Source organism: Myotis yumanensis, unplaced genomic scaffold (genome assembly GCF_028538775.1).
Source record: "Myotis yumanensis isolate MYYU_CA2020_CCGP unplaced genomic scaffold, mMyoYum1.0.hap1 SCAF_14, whole genome shotgun sequence".
NCBI lineage: Eukaryota > Metazoa > Chordata > Mammalia > Chiroptera > Vespertilionidae > Myotis > Myotis yumanensis.
Window position 1 is genome coordinate 47338318 of NW_027223765.1, and position 16994 is coordinate 47355311.

Genomic DNA, 16994 nt, shown 5'->3' on the forward strand with positions numbered 1-16994 from the left:
AATGCTTTATCTGGCCAACTGGTCTTATTTAACTATTGACCAGAAGTGGTACGGGTGCATTCATTTTCCATCTAGCATTAATCTTGGTAAACTTAGCCCCATTGAAATGCTGAGAAGAAAGCAAAAGTCAGCAAGCATACAATTGAATTTGGGTACCCTCATCACATCATTTTATTTCCTCCTACGCTCTGCTAACTATTGCTCAGCAGTTTTGCCTATGAGGGAGGACAAGCAGGTGGTTAAGGAAGTTGTCCTGTCAGCTATATCTTTAATCCAAGTGTTTAAATCTCCGAACAAAAGAAAAATCAATGTTGTAAAGGCAATGTTTGTCAAGGCCATGTAATAAATACACTTACCTTTACAGGCTATTCTCAATGGATTCCCTTCTTTGCTGAGCTTCAAAGCTATAAAGAGATAAAAATGAAAGCACTGAGTTATCTGCGTAAAACACCAAACGTTTTCTCTCCATATCTCTAAGTAGAATTTCCATATGCCAAGGTATGTGGTACTAGCCAAATAAAGCGTTGATAAAACTTGTGCCTCATACCTCCCATACAAGAGGCAATAACAGACACAGTCATAAACTGAAAACGGCACACTTCTACCCTGAATTGAAGCACGCAAACATAGCCATATCTACAGTTAAATCTTTCGAGGTGTGAACTCAACAGAACGGGATGTGCAGAGATGAACATAAAATTAAACGTTATGCAGCACACTCGATCTGACCAAGCATTTTATTTTCTTATTTCGTTTAGTGTCCTCTTTCCAGCACACTCTATTTCCATTTCCCTGCAAAAGTTTTACTCGAGGAAGCCTATTTATTTATATGAGGTGCATGGTTCTTCTGATCCAGACCTCAGCACTTGCCCCATGAATACAGGCCCCCTTATCCTTATCCACGAGAGACTCGTTCCAAGACCCCAGTGGATGCCTGAAACTGTGGGTAGTACCAAACCCTATATGTGCTATATTTTTCCTATACATACTTCCCACTAATAAAGTTTAATTTATAAATTAGGCACAGTAAGAGATTAGCAACAATAAGTAATAATAAAATGGGACAATTAGAGCAATCTATAATAATAAAAGCGTAATATGCTAATTAGACCAGACCTTCCAGATGAAGCTGGGCCTGCGAGGGAAGCGCGGTCCCGGGTGCCTGCTGGAAGCCAGAGGGAAGCCAGTGCTGGCAGCTGGGAGAAGGAAGGCCTACTCTTGCACAAATGTTGTGCATCGGGCCTCTAGTGTACTATAATAAAACTTATGTGAATGTGAGGAGGAATACAGAGGGCAACCTGGGGGAGGGGCGGTAACAATCTGAATCTGTGCCAGTGACCAGTGTCCTAGTGCACATTCTTGTTAGCCTATAATTAAGTCACTGCCCCTTCCTTAGACTTAGACTATTAAGTCTGTTTTCCTGGGTGCTCCCAGTTTGCAGGAGCCACAGGCCGGGAATTTGGCAGCTTGGCCAGAGCGGGCGGGGGGGGGGGGGGGGGTCGCTGGTGCCACCCAGGGTAGGCATTTAGATACAATCTAACTTCCCCATTCTAACTGACTCAGGAGGAGCTGTGAAAGCCTGCCACAAAGCCCGGTAGTTAGGAAACAAACTTAGGAATATATATAAGGAGTAATTGCATTGTATAAGGGGTTCAGGCTTTGGATCTTCGAATCCCCTGAGCCAGCAGTGCTGCTCTAAATAAAGGGTTTTTCCTGAATCTCCGAGTACTCATTGTATATTTTCTGGTCATCTAGTAAATTCTGCAACTAATGTGGTCTTTCAGCAAACTAGCACAAATTTCTTTTTCCTTCTTCAGAATTTCATAGAAGATTTGTTCTTACCACAAATCTCAGCAACCATATGATTTATTTTTCTTTCCTTATTAAGTAGAGAACTTCAACCTTCTCACTTAAAGGAAGCACTGTACAGCTTCTCTGTGAGATTTCTGAATTGCCAGTATCACTAATCTTGTGCTTTGGGGCCATTATGAAGTAAAATAAAGATGACCAGAACACAGCATGGTGATACCATGACAAACATTCTGATCACCAAGATGGCTAAGTGACTAACAGGGGGAGCATATACAGCGTGGAGAGACTGGACAAGGGGATGATTTCTATCCTGGGCGGGATGACACAAGATTTCATCGTGCTTACTCACAAGTGTGCAATTTAAAACTTATGAATTGTTTACTTAAGGAATTTTTCAATTAATATGTTCAGACTGCTATTGACCACAGGTTACTGGAAACACAGAAAGAGAAATCGTGGATAAGGGGGAACTACTGTATATGTGTGCAAGCTTACAGGTACAATCCTGAGTGTAGCCTTTTCTCAGTAGAGAGAGACTCACAAGACAGAGGAAGCCACACGTGACATTTCAAATCAACTCTTGACATAGAAAATGAATCTCCCTATGCACTGGCCACACACAAGTCACTATAATATGAGAGATGGTAAATCATAGTTGCTAAGCAATAGTAATAGCAAGGTTTGAAGGGGCTGATTCTATAGCAGTCCAACATTACTTATATGGTAACTCCATAGTCAAAAATAGTTGGAATATGCCTCATTGTTGCCTAAGTCCTAACATTTTCAAAAGGTGTAGTAGTTGGGAATGGCCAACTACTCCATTGTCTTCCCATGGTTTTCTTTGTTTCCCTTCAATGTTCTAAGTAACTGCTTTAGCCCTTACTGGCCTAGTTCCCTCTACATCCCCCTATCCCACCGAGGGACCCATTACCACTGATACATGACCACCAAAGAGTAAAGCCAGATTTCTGGACTGTGATGTCAATCTTGGAATATTAATTCAGGAGATAGGCCCCTTCATGGAACAGCATCAGAAATTTCTCCTTCTTGCTTTGTTTTGTGAATTGTAATAGAGTTTGGGGAAACATAATTGGGGAAGATTAAATAGTAAAATATTACATTTTGTAAAATCTGACAAATTTATGGTCTGACAACATAAAGATTGATCTATAGCCCTTTCCACTTCAAACACAGAAGTGCTACACAAAATATAGCAATAATTTTAAATATATATATATATATATAGTCAAGCTCAAAGAAAGGAAGAAAACCAATATGAAAAGATAATTAATGTAAATTTTCTAGAAAGAAAGACATGAAGAAATGGATTTTTTTAAACCTTGCTAGGTGATGTTTATAAGGAACATGTCTAAAACAGAAAGAGAATTTGAAAGGAAAAGTTAGAAAACCATACACAAAGCAAACAGGAATCAAAAGAAATCTGGTGGAAATAAGTTAATATTAGGCAAAATGGAAGTCAGCAATAATATAATAGGAATTTGCATTGGCTATCTATTGCTACGTAACAAACTACACAAGAACTAGTGACTTAAAAATAATAAATTATTATCTCTTCTGGTTTCTATGAAATGGGAATTCTGACAGAGTACGATGAGCCAGCTTTTCTCTATGCTACAATACCCAAGGCCTCGTCTAGAAGACTTGAAAATTGGGGGCTGGAATCACCTGAAGCCCCATTCCCTCAAATGTTTGCCAGTTGTTGCTAGGGGTTAGCGGACACCTTAGCTGGTGCTGTGAGCTGAAATACCTACATGTGGCCTCTCCATGTAGCTTGAGTCTCATCAAAACATGGTGGCAGGTTCCAAAGGTAAGAGTAGAGAGACAGAGAGAGAGAGAGAGAGAGAGAGAGAGAGAGAGAGAGAAAGGTAGGTGTATGTTTTATAACCTAGGCTTGAAAGTCACATTACCACCATTTATACAACACTCCACTGGTCAGGGCAGTCACAAATCCACCCCCACCCCCACCCCGACCCCAGATTCCAGGGAAGAGAACAAGAACTTCATCTCTCTGGGAGGAGTGTCAGTCACACTGCAGGAAGCACACATGGGAATGGATGCATGCATTCCTGCAACCACCTTTGGGAAATGCAATGTGCCACAGTGTTCTTTACAAGTACACATGGAACATAAGCAAAAACTGACCATATGTTAGACCACAAAGATAGTCTCAACAAATATCAAAAAAGAGATAGCCAAGTTATCTGATCACAGTACATTACTTAGACATTGGTTATAAAATCTTAAAATATATTCAAAAATTACAATCTTTATAGCAATTTTCCTTTCAGATTTGAGGTTGAACAAGTCCATTGAATTAAAGCCACTGTATAAGGGTCCACATCTGGAGTTAAAGATCACTATTTTGGTTGTAAATATGTTGAATTTGACATGCCTTAGAGGTATCTAAAAGAAATATCCTGCCCTGGGCAGTGTTGCTCGATGGTTAGAGCATCAACTTGAGCACCAAAGGATCACTGGTTTGATTCCCGGTCAAGGGCACGTGCCTGGATTGTAAATTCCATCCCAGCTCCAGTCAGGGTACATGCGGGAGGCAACCAATCGATGTGTCTCTCTCACATGTCTCTCTCTCTCTCTCTCTCTCTCTCTCTCTCTCTCTCTCTCCCTCTCTCCCTCCATCCCTCACTGAAATCAATGGAAAAATATCCTCAGGTGAGGATTAACAAAAGAAGGAAAAAAAGAAAAGAAAAGAAATATCCAGGTAGGGAATTGGATATATATGTGTCTGTAGCTCAGAGAGCAGGTTTTGGATTGGTGAGTTATCTCTAAGTAGAAAAATAACTGAACTTGTAAGTATAAATGTGATGGTCCAGGGAGGCAGTACAAAGTAGGAAGAGAAGAGAGCCCTGGATTGATCCTTGAGGAAGTTCAACATTGAACAGTGTGTCAAGAAGGATGAATACCATATAGGAGAGAGAAAAATTGCCAGAGAAGTAAAACAAAAGCCTTAAGTGTCACAGAAAGGTCAAGTGAGATAAGTACTAAAAATGCCCAATACGAAGGTCATTGAGGAACTCAATGAAAACTGTTTTTGTGGACTGATTGAGACAGAATTCAGTTTGGAGTTGGTTAAGACATAAGAGGAAATCATTAAAATGAAGGCTGAATGAGGACAAACCCTAGACACGTCTGGGTATAAGGCAGGGGTTCTCAACCTTCCTAATGCCGCGACCCTTTAATACAGTTCCTCATGTTGTGGTGACCCCCAACCATAAAATTATTTTCGTTGCTACTTCATAACTGTAATGTTGCCACTGTTATGAATCGTAATGTAAATATCTGATATGCAGGATGTATTTAGGCGACCCCTGTGAAAGGGTCGTTCGACCCCCCAAAGGGGTCGCGACCCACAGGTTGAGAACCACTGGTATAAGGGAAAGAGACTAGCAACTGGAGGAGGAAAAAGGACTGAAAGAGGGTTTCTTCATGTAGTCTGTAAACAGAAAAAAGCCTGAGCATGTGTCAAGGTGATGAGAGGATCCAGTTGAAACAAAGAGACTACAGGCAAAAGAGTGGGAAAGGGTACTTACTAAAGTTCCCAGAAAGTCGAAAGGGAAAGGTGATGGAACTGCTCTTAAAGCAGCTTTCATCTCACCTTAAGCACGTAAGAGCTGGGGTGGGCATGCATACTGTTATCTTAAATTATTACTTTCTCCTTTGTGTATGTTTTATCACCTTAATTAGTGTCTAAGCTCTTTCAAACCTATGGCCTTTATGTTCAAACCAACCTCACCCTGCCCATTCATTGTGAGCCCCAGGTTCTATACCAGCACCAAAGAGTCATTTCACAAATACTGTTGAATAAACAAATACAAGTGGATTCTACAGTCTTTGTGCCTATCTCTAGTGCAGCGGTTCTCAACCTGTGGGTCACGACCCCTTTGGGGGTCAAACGACCCTTTCACAGGGGGGGCCTAAGACCATCGGAAAACACATATATAATTACATATTGTTTTTGTGATTAATCACTATGCTTTAATTATGTTCAATTTGTAACAATGAAAATACATCCTGCATATCAGATATTTACGTTACGATTCATAACAGTAGCAAAATTACAGTGATGAAGTAGCAACGAAAATAATTTTACAGTTGGGGGTCACAACAACATGAGGAAATGTATTAAAGGGTCGCGGCATTAGGAAGGTTGAGAACCACTGCTCTAGTGCCTGAACATTTGTCCTTGTATGTGTGTGGGGTATCTGGAGTAAGAGGACGTCAGGATCCAGAAAACTGTTGTTCTAGTACCCAAACTGCCAACCTCTCTGGACAAACATCAGTAAGAGTCACTCAAACAAGTACTTCTTTCCCATGTTTGCCTTGACCTGAAAATCTAAGGACCTAAACATCTACAGGCCATGAAAACATTTCACCTGCAGCTACAATGCATTATACGACCCCTCATGCGTAACTCATCCCCATTTTGTTCTAGAGCAGATACATTCTGTAACCTTCATCTGACCTTCTGCAAGACACAGATTAGATTTAAATGAATCCAAATAGGTTGAGGCTTCAGCCGTCCTAAAAAACAAACGTAGAAGCAGAGAAGTACAGGCCAATAACACTTTTTTCCTGGTGCTTTTTCAGAAGATAGTCACCCAGAAAATGTTTACCAACCCCAAGCCTCTCACTCCATTATCCAGCCTCAACTCCTTTTAAAACCAGTCCGAATTTAAACCAACATCTTTTTCAACTACAGAAACCTCTTCTGATTGTGATTCATCTTCTATGGGAGCCATCCAACCTCACTTTACTTAAGGCAACATTGTTGCTTTCTGCAGCTCTCACCTGACTTGATGGCCACATTCAGGGACTGGTGATTGATGTTTAAGTCTAACAACTATCTACATACCTAGGAAATAAATATGTTCACTCAGAAATGAAGACAGACACAAGAATGAAGACACCATAAATTCAGTCCTCTTTTTGGTTCTTAGGCCATGGTCAGTGAGCTATTAATGGCAGACAAATTATTACAGCATTCTTTCAAATGATAGCCAATTTTCAACTGAGAAGACTCTTAAGCCTTTTTCTACGTATCAGTGAAAAACAGGCAGTTGGAAAACACAGCCCTGGTTAAACTACTTGATGATAAATGCATGTTTTAAACACACGGAGTTGCGAATCTACATACTGATTTAAACCCTCACAAGAACAAGCAGCAAAGACCCCAAAAACCTGACACTTCAGAGATATATTTCTGAAGTTTTATTTCAATTTATATGTATTTCTTATGGAGTATTGTCAGAATGTGTGAAACTCTGATATGTTTGGAGTTCAGAATAATTCTTAGTTTTGTTATTCACCTAGAAAACTGATTCATGTTGTCAAAATGTATGTGAGCCCAGCCAGCGTTGCTCAGTGGTTGAGAGTCGACCTATGAACTAGGACAGTGATGGCGAACCTATGACACACATGTCAGAGGTGACACGTGAACTCATGTTTTTGGTTGATTTTTCTTTGTTAAATGGCATTTAAATATATAAAATAAATATCAAAAATATAAGACTTTGTTTTACTATGGTTGCAAATATCAAAAAATTTCTATATGTGACACGGCACCAGAGTTAAGTTAGGGTTTTTCAAAATGCTGACACGCCAAGCTCAAAAGGTTCGCCATCACTGAAGTAGGAGGTCATGGTTCCATCCCTGGTCAGGGCACATGCCCAGGTTGCAGGCTTGATCCCCAGTGTGGGGTTTGCAGGAGGCAGCCAATCATGATTCTTATCATTTATGTTTCCATCTCTCTCTTTCCCTCTCCTTTCCTCTCTCTGAAATCAATAATATATATATATATCTACACCAATAAAAGAGAAACATGGTAATTGGCGTACGACCGCTACCCTTTTCATTGGCTAATCAGTGAGTATATGCAAATTAACTGTCAACCAAGATGGCGGCCGGCAGCCAGGCAGCTGGAAGCGAACATGAGGCTTGCTTGCTGCAGTGAAGGAGGACTCCAACGTTCCCCGCCTGCGCTGCCGGCCTCTGAGCTGCAACTCTAAGAAACTTTGTAACAAATATAGAAGCTAAACAAAACCCCGGGATCTCAGAGCTAGAGTTATACATTGTTTCGATTATAGAACGCAAACAAACCAGCAGTGGAAGCCTCAGAGCTAGAGCCAGAGCCAGAGCTAAAGCTGGCCCAGAATAAAATAAAAAAAAGAAAAAAAAAAAGGAGCGGTTGGGAGCCTCAGTCAACAACCACCAGCCTGAAAGCAGCCCTCAGCCCCTCACCCAGACTGGCCAGGCACCCCAGTGGGGACCCCCCCCCTGAAAGGGTGTGTGACCAGCTGAAAATAGCCATCATCCCCTCACCCAGGCTGGCTAGGCACCCCAGTGGGGACCCCCACCCTGATCCAGGACACCCTTCAGGGCAAACCAGCCGGCCCCTGGGCCTCTATCCTATATAGTAAAAGGGTAATATACCTCCCAGCACCGGGATCAGCGGAGCCGCGAGGCCTCCTGGCACCGGATCAGCGTGACGGGGGGCAGCGCCCAAACCCCCTGATCGCCCTGCGACTCTGTGTGTGACAGGGTGCGGCGTCCCAATCCCCTGATTGGCCCTGCTCTGTGACAGGGTGCAGCGCCCCAACCACCCCCCCCCCAACAGGCCCTGCTCTGTGTGTGATGGGGTAGAGCCATAACCTTCCCATTGGCCCTGCCCCGAGTGTGACAGTGGTGGCGCCCCAATCCCCTGATCCACCCTGCTCTGTGTGTGACAGGGGGTGGTGCCCTAACTCCCCTATCGGCCCTACTCTGTGAGTGACAGGGGGGAGCTCCCCAACCCCCTGATGGGCCCTGCTCTGTGCGTGACAGGGGGTGGCGCCGCAACCTCCCCATCGACCCTGCCTTGAGTGTGACAGGGGGCGGTGCCCCAACCCTCCAATCAGCCCTACCCTGAGCATGACTGAGGGTGGCACCGCAACCTCCCAATCCGCCCTGCTCTGTGCATGACAGGGGGCGATGCCCCAACTCCCCAATTGGCCCTGCTCTGAGCCCGACCAGGGGCTGCACCTAGGGATTGGGCCTGCCCTCTGCCACCCAGGAGCAGGCCTAAGCCAGCAAGTCGTTATCTCCCGAGGGGTCCCAGACTGCAAGAGGGCACAGGCCGGGCTGAGGGACCCCCCGTTCCCCCCCGAGTGCACAAATTTTTGTGCACCGGGCCTCTAGTATATATATATATATATGTGTGTGTGTATATATATGTATATATATATATATATATATATATATATATATATATATGATGTGAAAGTCTTTCCTAGACCATATGTTCGACGTAGATACACATCTATCTTGTTCCTTATTGAATCCACAGCCTCTGGTACATGGTACATAAAATTTTCTTAATAAGGGATTATTATAAGTTTGCATTACTATTAAAATTGAAAACTGACAGATTTCTTCAATTAGGGTGAGTTTTGTTTTTTATTTTTGTTCTTGTTTTCTTCCTTCTCTTATTTTACTCTAAACTTTCATAACATATAAAGCTTTCTGTCTATAGAAGCCTACAAGTCTAGGGGCCTGAGATACACACACACACACACACACACACACACGTGCACGCACACGCACACACATGCAAAACACAACACACTATTGCCACACCTGTTCAATGCTGTCATATTTGCCAAACATTAGAAAAGCAAATTTTCCAAGTAGCATGAGCTCTGGAAAATCATTAGGTGACATCTGAGGAACAGAATAGCAATCAACCAATAATTAGCATCTTAACATTCAGAGAGCTAGATGCAAATCAAATTCCATGAAATCTCGGGGAGCATGACCCTGGCCAGGCTGGCGGCCTCACCATGAGGAGTCAGTGGCTTTGTCAGACCAAATAGACAGGACTGGGAAGTACCATGGCTGCTCTAATCCCAGGGGAGACACTCGGACAATGTGACATTTGCACAGGGATGCTGGAACATGGCCCCAGTATGTTTTCTCAGAATGGGATGACATTTCAAGTCAAACAGCTCTGCTCCCAAAGTACAGACCCTCCCCAAACTCTAATGTAACCTGAGTTTGAGAAAACAAGGATCCTCTCAGAGAGGAACCGAGGTTGTATAGACACAATGTTAAAATAATCCCTTTTCAAGGAAGGTCAAACTAGATATTCAGTGTTTAACCTCATCTGTTATCACGCCATCATAATATAGACCTCAGATGGCCTTAGTCTAAAAAATATTTCTCATTTGAGTAAAATCCTGTTCCTGGAGCATCCACACTGAACACTTTTCAATGAATGCTAAAACTGGTTACAAAACTGAGCTACCGAGAGGTGTGGAGAGTGAGTGACAGTCAGTGCGCTGTGTCCTCACCAAACCCCTGCTGCCTGACACTGCTGTCCACATGCCGTCCATCCCCAGAGGTATGGCCTCTGTGGCTCCAGCCTTTATCACTTGCTGACTCATTCTAAACAAAGAAGCAGAGAGGCTGGAGAACACCAGCTCTCCATTTGGTTTCTGCAGTTGCCCACAAGACTTGGGGAATGCCTTCTTACAGGGAGTCCAGGATGAAGGGCGAAACCTCCAAGCAGACTGCCCCAGCCTTTGGGGTAAACGCTGTGCCTCCACCACGTGGCCTGTGTGCATCTGAACATGTCCCCACCCCAAGCCAAGAGTGACCATCCTTCCAGGCCGCTACGCCACTGCAGAGCAGGCAGCAGCCTGTGCTCCTGGCTCCTGGCCCGATGCTAGGACAGCCCAGCTACATCACTGTGGAGAGGGAGTCTGGTTGTGCCCTCCTCTGAACTCTCCATCTGGAAGATTCTCTGGCCTCCTTCCCTCTCATTTTTAACCTGACATACACTTCTGGACAGGAAAACTCAGAGCACACCAAAGTTCATCTTCCCTTCCCCGCTTCTCAGCCAGCATAATCACAAGGGCAGCATGAGGCTGGCATGGACCGGGATGCCAGGAATTAAATGAGAGGCCCTGACCACTGGACAACATTAGTCCTGCCTCCCAAGGTCTTAATCAGTCCTCCTCTGCCTGGCAAACCCACTTGCCTTTGAAACCAGAGAGGTGGCCAGGTAAGATGCCATATTCACAGAAATGTATTCAACAAAATATTGGTTAAGAATGGCCGTCACAAACGCCTGCCGGCTCATGGCTTTGCAACAACAGTTTTGAGGTCTCGACCCAGTGGCAAGACTTCTGTGTCCCTTTCTAATGCAAACAGTTCAAGCAAGATTGTTCTGAATAATATTCAGCCACTGGCTCATTTGGAAGCACAATGATCATAACAAACGGTGGCAGACTGACAGAGAGGCTATTGAGCCTGAGGACCAAGACGAAAGATAAAAAGAGAAGGGAAAGACAGGGTTGATGGAAGATAGAGGAAGGAAAATGAACAGTGCATAGAGAAACAAGGAGGGTTATGGAACTAGATACCTCAGTTCTATGGCTCTGAAATTGAGCTGTGAACCTAACAAGAATTTCAGGGTGGAAACGATGTAGAGAAATTCACAGAAAGGGGACAGGGTAGCATTTGGGGGGAATTTTGACGTTGAGACAGACTCGGAGCTAGCAGTGAAATAGATGTAAGTAACAATTGAGAGGTTTCAGAAGACAATAAGTCTTAATTCTGTCCTGTTTTGCACCTCTTCAACTACAGTGACACACCAACATTTGCTGTTTTTCTAAGAGGACATTGCCAGATACAATGGAAACTCTGAATACATTTTTCCCTCTGCATTCATTATCTCTGGCCCTTATCCATAGGCCTATTGCAGACTAAATTGGATTTTGGATCACTGGTACTGAGGCACTGAAATTAATTAACAATAGAAACATAATATTTACATCCAGGCCTAACAACATCTGACATTTTAAACTATTCTGCCAGTCAGGCAAATTCCATTTGACAAATTTTCATTTTAATGAACATGAAGGAACAGTTTACATGATAGGCCAAGAAGCAGAATGGAGTTGATCTCTTGGCATGTGCCTTCCAGGCCTGGCCACGCTGGAGGAGAAACAAGCTAGGGGACTGTCAGAATAGCAGGAAGACCAGGTCCCCAGTTCCACCCAGACAGATCAAGGATACAAGTCCCCAACGAAAACACTAATATGAAACTGTCCGTGTTTCCTGTGCAAGTTCAAACTTAAACACCTCTGCCCCTTATGATCCACTGGATAATTTTTCTATCTTTGGGCTGTTGACATTTTCTTTGGGGTAACTAAAATCCCTTAGTCCTTCCTAATTAAAAAGTGATAAACGTTTTACAAGGCATCCAATAATGTGCAAAGTACACAAGAGTTGGAACTGATACAGCTTTCAGTTGGCACAGACTGGCCTTCGTGTTTTGCCAGATGGTATATCTCAGTAAGTCCCCAATCCCTGACTCAAGTGAGTGGCATCGTCAATAGGATGTAGAAGCAGAGACTGTCTTTAAATGCTATCTTATTTTGCATTCTACTAACACAAGGGCCTAACATTTTTGCTTGCTGAAATTTTCACAGCCAGAGAAGTTTTCTTTTTTTCTGTGACTCATTATTCAAGCCAACAGAAGAAGGTGCAGATGAGGAGAAAAATGTCAACCCCATAAGAACCATGCAAATTTGCTGGAAACCAATGTCAGAGACCTGATCTCCCAGCCTGACTTCCTACCGGTCCTCTATGGGTTAGTGGTCTGAAGGAATCTGGGTGAGATAGTGTGGACTGCTCCAAACCTATATCCACTACCCCAAAAATGTGGATGTAAAAGACAGAGATAAAGATGAAAAGATGCAAAGAGAGCAAGACAGTTAGTGAGAAGCTTAAAGATGTAGGAAACAGTCAGTAAAAAAAACACAAAACCTAACAAATAATGTCAGTAGGAGCCCTTCTAATTGGAAAGGCCATATATTTCTAGTTCCCATATCTAAAATACTCATTATCCTAGCTTTTATGTCAACTTGAAGGAATTTAAAAAGTATACATCATTTCTTTATTGATAAATTATACCACACAAATCAGGTTACTTTTTCTATCTGATTACAGAGTTAACAGAAAGTGTAGCTGTCTTTAATGCAGCAACATAACATTTTACTATGAAGAAATTCTGTACCTTGACCAAAGGACTGCAACGTGGATTGAAAAATGTAATGACAAGATAGAACTGGCAACTATGGTGCAAGTACTATAAGAAGTTTATTTTCTACATTTTCAATAATAAACAGCTCTCCAAAAAGGGTAATACATTAAGTAAGGGGATGATGTAGCCAAAGAAGGGATGGTACAGAAAACCACATGAACTTCAATCAGTACAAAAGCTGTACAGAGGCCATGAAAACTTGAGAAGGTGTAAAAAACAAACACGACAAGGCAACTCCCTGGAGTCATGCGTCCCTGTTCTCACTGAAATTGCTGCTCTCCATCTGGGCACTTCAGCTTGAGAATCAGTAAGATTACCCATTTCACAAAGAGGGTTTTATCTTTAAAGTAGAAATCGCTTAGGGAGAGAAAGCTAAACATTAGGAAAGCATTAACTCTTTGAAGAACTGAAAATTACTTAGGAAGCCAAATGAAGCAACAGAAAGTACAATGGTTTTTAAAGTGGGGTTCAGACCTATCCTCCTAACCTCTTCCTTGCTTAAGCTCAAACATTTCTAATGCTGTTGCGTATTTTGTGGTTTCAGGAAAAGATTTCTCTTTAAAAAGAAAAAGAAAAGTGAAATCTGCTGCCATCACTATCTCTTGCTATTTGCTTTTTCTTTAAATATGATCAGAGATCTAAACGTATTTTCTTGGTCTGTGTTACTAGAATGTGAAAAGTTTCGACAAAGATTTGAATATTATTCTATAAAGTAAGTGAGCAAAAGAAGTTCTTAGAAACAAATAAAACTTTGTTATCCCCACCTCCCCCAAGTCTGTTCTTCCACTGCCTCCAAGCCCTCAATATTTCTGGACAGTATGAAGAAAATTCTAACGAACATTCCAGCCACCATACTCCAAAAACATTTCCTTCAATGGCTACATAAGATTTTTTTTGAGACGGCAAGCCCCAAATTTATAGAAATCTCTAGAATGAGAATTTTCAATTATGAAAAATAACACACAGTATGTCAGGATAGAATCTGCGTAGCGTTCTTCAACATACTTGCTACCAAAGAGCAGCCAGACCGCGTAGACCAGCGGTTCTCAACCTGTGGGTCGAGACCCCTTTGGGGTCGAATGACCCTTTCACAGGGGTTGCCTAAGACCATCAGAAAACACATATATAATCACATATTGTTTTGTAATTAATCACTATGCTTTAATTATGTTCAATTTGTAACAATGAAAATACATCCTGCATATCAGATATTTACACTACGATTCATAACAGTAGCAACATTACAGTGATGAAGTAGCAACAAAAATAATTTTGTGGTTGGGGGTCACCACAACATGAGGAACTGTATTAAAGGGTCACAGCATTAGGAAGGTTGAGAACCACTGGCCTAGACCTTCTCTCTGCATTCAGTAACAAACAATCGCAAAGTGTAAATGACAACCAGGGAAAAATGTGTGACACAAAGGCCATTTTTCTTTGTTGGAATCAGGAAGAAAAGTGCAACCCAAAGTTTGGCCACTTACCAATTCGAAGGAATTTAAATAAAGTTCCACTTTAAAAGTAACAAGACTTATTTGAAATATGGGTTTGATTCTTTCATGGGTTCCAATCTCAGCAATTAAAATCTTCATGGTGATATATCTTCAAGCTGTGGCTTCTAATAGATCCAAAATGCTAACTGTGCTCCATGTTACTTGTAGATAGGGCCATAATACTAGGAACATTAAATCCTAAAAGGATAACAGCATTTCCACTATTATAACCTAATTTAGAGCCAATAATGTTTCAGTCAAGTCAACAACATGTATGTAGAATGTGGCCACACATACACACTAAGTTATAACAATAATCCCATGTTTGAGGGCATTACATACATTCCCTCCTATATGAGATAAGTCATATGAACACTATTACACACTGAATAAAAGGCAGTTAGAGAAAACTGACTTCCCTAAGAAGTTCAAGAACACAGGCAGGTAAATGGTAGAGTTAAAGTGCAAATCGAAGCTGCCGCCCTCCAGAGCCTGTGCTCCATACAACACAGTGGCATATGACGGCATCCCCAGGGAGGCAGCATGAAAGAATTGATGCCTTTTGGCAATAGTCAAAATATCTTAAATATCAGGCATATAACATTTTCAGCCCACCAGATGCTTATTTAATTTTGAAAAATCAATTTTGATGGAGCTGCTATGAGAAGTAGTTTCACATTTGTTAATGCCTGGTTATATTCTTGAAAACATAGAGGCATTATAAAGAAAAGATGAATTTTTTAAAGTCAGGAAGAAAAACAAGAATCTAGCTGGATTGAACTGAAAATGTTTGACAAAACACAAACGAACAGAATCTGTAACTTTAGCATGCCTTTGCAGGAGGCACGTACTAAAATGGTCATATCAGATTCAGAACACAAAAGCCTTAACATACTTATTGTTGTAAACAAAGGCATTTGGTTAAATGAAAGTTCCATCAAAGCTTAGTAACCAAATTCAACTGAACAGAAAGTAAAGGGTTATATACTTTCTGTGGCTCCAATAATAGCTAACCTAATAATGGCAAATGGAGGGTTATTGTTGATTCCTTTGCCTCTATTTCATAAATTAGATCAAGCAACCTGGCAGTTACAGTACTTTAGGGTTTTATTCGACTAAGTGATTTTAAAGTTATCTCCAAATAGAGCAAAGTCATGACTTGAATGACTGCTGAGTAGTGCCGTGCTTTCCATCGGCATGTTAGTACTTTTGACCAGTGTCAAGTAAAAAGCTTCCTGGGAACTAAAACTATTCTATAAAGCTCAATTTATATCTACAGGACTGACTATTACAAGGCAAAGTGTCATTGATACAGTATTATCTGATATTCCAATTCACCAGGGGCCAGCTTGTAAAATATAAACTATTAGAGCAGTCAAATGTTATTTATTTCTTATGATTCAAAACTCAGGAACAGCAGAATTTCTCTGGTTAATGATTTTTTATAGCACATTTCCAATTTTTTAGTACAGTTTATTGATCTGGGATACTGAAACAGTTTTCTTCCCTGGCTAAAGAGCACATAAGGCTGAGCCCTGGGTCCCTTGGGATGTGCCTCCAAAGGCAATGGTGGTGGCAACTCATGAGGCAGCTGCAGAGTGGTGAGTGAGTGGCATTTTCCTGACTGAAAGAATATTCTGGTGGAATGTTGGCCTTTTGATAATAAGAAGCACTTCCCTAGCCTTTGTACTTGAAGACGGGACAGTTCTGAGAGCCCATGAGCTGCCCTTCACAAAAGCAGTCTATTTTCCCCTTGTGCCCTGATATGGTTACTTTCAATTACCCTGATATCCCAGGAAGAAAAATATCCCCCTCTCCATATTTCATTCACATAATAAGAATCTGCAAGCTGTTCTGTATGACAGATGAGGACTGTGAGATGAAGCAACTTGTTCCGCCTGTCAGCCTCCAAGAACCCACAGCAATGAGATACAATCGTGATGAGATGACATTACTAGAGAAGAAGTGGGTCAAATACATGGTCACTTGAAAACAGAATGTCAACTGTTCTTTCTACTTCGGTAATTTGATGCAGTGGTAACCCCCCTGCCACACACACACACACACACACACACACACACACACACGAAAAACAGAAAGAGGCACTCACTGCTATTAGCATGTATACTTGCACACATGCAAATATTGTTAAAATTATTGTTCCCATAAGCCCTTTAATGGCTTTTCAGCCTCTGACCCATCAGTCTCCAAAAGTTTACTAAGCATCTACAAGTGCCAAACAATGAACTCGTAGAATGTTGACATCAGACACAGCCCCTGCCTCTTAGCATTTACAGTCTGGGTCAAAAGACAAACATTAACAAGGCAATTAAAACTGATGTAATGCCCTAGCTGGTTTGGCTCAGTGGATAGAGCGTCAGCCTGCTGACGAAGAGTCCCAGGTTCGATTTCAATCAAGGGCACATGCCCGGGTTGCAAGCTCGATCCCCAGTGGGGAGTGTGCAAGAGGCAGCCGATCAATGATTCTCTCTCATCACTGATGTTTCTGTCTCTCTCTACCTCTCTGAAATCATTAAAAAATCTATTTTAAAAAAAACTGATGTAAT

General features: G+C 41.9%; 1 protein-coding gene across 4 annotated transcripts in view; it reads right to left on the reverse strand.

Moving 5' to 3' along the window:
- The window catches only part of FHIT (fragile histidine triad diadenosine triphosphatase), a 1340207-nt gene that overhangs the window by 1304686 nt on the left and 18527 nt on the right, over nucleotides 1–16994 (reverse strand). For all 4 annotated transcript variants that reach the window (XM_070391629.1, XM_070391628.1, XM_070391627.1 and 1 more), the window contains exon 2: nucleotides 357–404. The gene's annotated coding sequence lies outside the window, so the exon portion shown is untranslated. The remainder of the gene's footprint in view (nucleotides 1–356; nucleotides 405–16994) is intronic.